The sequence below is a fragment of the Myotis lucifugus genome, unplaced genomic scaffold (genome assembly GCF_000147115.1).
Source record: "Myotis lucifugus unplaced genomic scaffold, Myoluc2.0 scaffold_19, whole genome shotgun sequence".
Lineage (NCBI taxonomy): Eukaryota > Metazoa > Chordata > Mammalia > Chiroptera > Vespertilionidae > Myotis > Myotis lucifugus.
Genome location: NW_005871067.1, coordinates 1853809 through 1857115, shown reverse-complemented (window position 1 = coordinate 1857115; position 3307 = coordinate 1853809).

The following is a 3307-nucleotide window of genomic DNA, read 5'->3' as shown; positions in this document are numbered from 1 at the left end:
CATCAACAAGTTGGAAGATCAACAATATCCTGACTCAGTGATTCCAAGCTGGGAATCCCACTGGACTTCCTCCCACCAGAGATCTTTGTGAAACCAAAGAAGAGCAACCAAAATAATAGCTCTCTGTCATCGAGCACTGCTGCACCGACTAGCTGACACAACAGCTAGGAAATGATTAGCTATTTCCAGTGGCTGAATTTATACCAGTAAATAGTAAAAATAAAATATCCAAGAACCCCTTGGATTCAGTGAACTGACATGGAACCAAAATAGTCTTGAGAAAGTTCCCCTTTGAGAAAGAAAATTAGACTAAGTGAACTAATTGACAGAACATTCAAAATTCTGTCTCCAACTTCCCTCATGAAAAGGCTTAGTTCTTCCTAAGAAAAAAGATAGACATGGTGTGTTTTATTATCTCTGCTGCCATACGCTTCTTCTACTGACTATCAATATCAGTCCAAATGTGCTCACTGCCAATGTTTCATAAGCCTACTGAATTGCTACTCAGATCAGAAAGAGGTCTGTTTCTAACACCTATATCTCACAAACAGTTCCTTCTCTTGCCAGAATAAGACTAAACCAAAGCACCATTAGTCCAGTTTTACTTTTAATGCACCACAGATCTGAACACTTTCAATCCATCTAGGTGAGGCTTGGTTATAAATTCTTCATTAAAAGAAAATAAAGCATCCCCAAAAGAATGTAATATGAAATCTTTTAAGAAGGAATAGGGATAAAATGGCATCTTCTACCCATTCACCAACAGCCGCCACCACACCTGAGATTCTCAGTAAAATGATTAAGCAGGACGTGTTCATCAGAGTCCTCCATTGTAAGGTGGGCCTGTGTTCTTTCTGCCTCCACAACTTACTAGCTCAAGCCTCAGTTTCTCATCTGTACAACAGGAGCCATAATTACAAGACCTGCTTTAATAGATTATATAATGCTAAGCATAATGTCTGCCCAAAGCAAATGCTCAATAACTGTTAGCTCTCACACTTTCTATCATCATCGCCTCCTTTATGTAATATCTACTACCATTGTAATAGAAATTAACTGATAAAAGCAGTAATGTCCATGGCTCTTCTTTTTTATTTGTTTAGGTTCCCCTTGAAAAGTTGCATAGGACATTTCTTGCTGTCATATTAATGGGGCCTGGCTGTCTATGTGATGGACACACACACACACACACACACACACACACGACACACACACACCTTCATCTTCAAAGAGTTTTTTGAGACAGGCCCTATTATCCAGTCTTACTGAGGCTACTGAGGCACAGAAAGGTTTGGAAAGTTCCACAGCAGGTCATTGTTGGAGAAGGGATGTGACCCGTTGCAATGTGGCTTCAGTGTCCAGTTCTAACACCTTGTCATATGGAATACAATGTCATGAGTCACCATAGGATGTAAGGCCAGGCCAATCTGCAGGCCGAACAGGTACATGGCCATGGCTGAGGCAGCATCCAGGACCTGGAGCAGAGCCTGGAGGACAGGCTCCCTGAAAGTGGGCAGGTCCAATCCAGGACAGTGCAGCGGCCAGGAGCCCAGAAGAGAAGCCTGGGCCTGGAGGCCAGGCCCCAGACAGGACCTCAAGGCACTGGCAGCACTCAGGACTTTCATGTGAAGCCACCTGGCACCAACTAGTGAATATGAACCATGTTTTGGGAAGGCCCTCGACCCTGTATCGGGCTGGCCTGTGCTCTAGGGCATGTCACCAAGTGAGCAGTGAAGTGAGGGAAACACAGCAGGCTACTTCTGAGCAGCACTGAAAGGGCAGATAAACTAATGAGAATAACTCCTGTCTCCAAGCCTGCTACAGACTTTGGTTGACCTTGGACAAGCTGATTCTTTTCTGTCTCCCAGTCTCGGGTATGGTCTACAGAAGGCATTTCATCACTGCCTCTCCTCGTGGGATTAATGGCTTATTTGGCTCTGTGGCCTTAGCACAGATGGGCTTAATGACATTTTTCAAGGGCTCTTTTGCATGAAAAATGACACTAAGATAGAGGACTTTCCCTTTACCTCTATATTTAGATTTATATATGTATTTAAGACAAAGAAGACATATATTTCTTCATTTGAGAAGATTAAGTAAAACCTGTATTTGAAAGTATTTCTAAATTTATTAGATAAAATTTTAGGTCCCTATTAGTAAATCTTGGGTAGCACTTTAAATTTATTATAAATGAGCCTCATTGTTGCCAAACACACACACACACACACACACACACACACACACACACACACACACATTTTATAATGCACATGGCTGTGTAATATTAAATTGGTGTGAAAAATTCAAGAATTCAGAAAATTTGGATTCTGACTTCACCTCTTAACAGTTATGTGACCTCAGTTGAACCACTTAACTTCTCTGAAGGTAAATTTCCTGAGCTTCCCAAAGGAATATCTGCTTTGTGTGCAGTAACAGAGTCACTGAGAAGACTAAATTAAGTGAAATGTCTGAAAATGCTTAATTAACTATAAAGGATCTTAAGGAATTATTATTATTATTTCCCCCATGTAGGAATCCCATAGTATAGCTAGAACAGGTAAAAGAAACATTCTATTTTAAAATGCTTTTATACTAATTGTGGGCAAAAAAAAAAAAAAGAGTCAACTGAGCCTTAATTAATATGGCAAAAACAACTATTTTTAAAGTATTGTTTCTCCTTCTCATGTGCTAAAACTACCCTTGTGGGGGAGGCCACATGGTAAAATTTAGATGAGGTTCTGGAACAAAATCAATGATGAAATTATGACAAAGCAGCAGCTCAGAGATTTGGGTGAGTGCTGTCCCCTCTCCATCGGGGCCCCAGATCTCAGTTTCTGGTTCTGACTGAGCATAGAGTCTGGATCTCTCAGTTAGTCCCAAATGCCCTCTAATGGTGCCGCCCTCAAGGTGAGGGACACTCAGGCTCTTGCGACCCTGGAAACACAGCACAGTCCTTTCACAGACTAGGAAAATTAAACCCAAGGTTAAGATGCGGTACAACTGGAGAAAACCATCATATCCAAGCAAGATTTCTAAAATGTCTAACTTCACATCAGAACATCTTCTTCTTTATAAAGAAATCTGAAACCTAGTGGATATGCTTTAACTATAGGAGAATTTTCTTAAAAGCCAGCTTCTCTGTTGGTTGCTGCTAGAAATTCAAAATCTATGTTGACCAAAATTTCATAAATTCATAAAAAAAAGAAACTTCACTGAAAGAAAAATTCATGACAGCTCCCATTAAAGAAATCGCAAACGAACCTCAGATGAGAAGGACAGATTTGATCATTAGAATCAGTACCTTAGA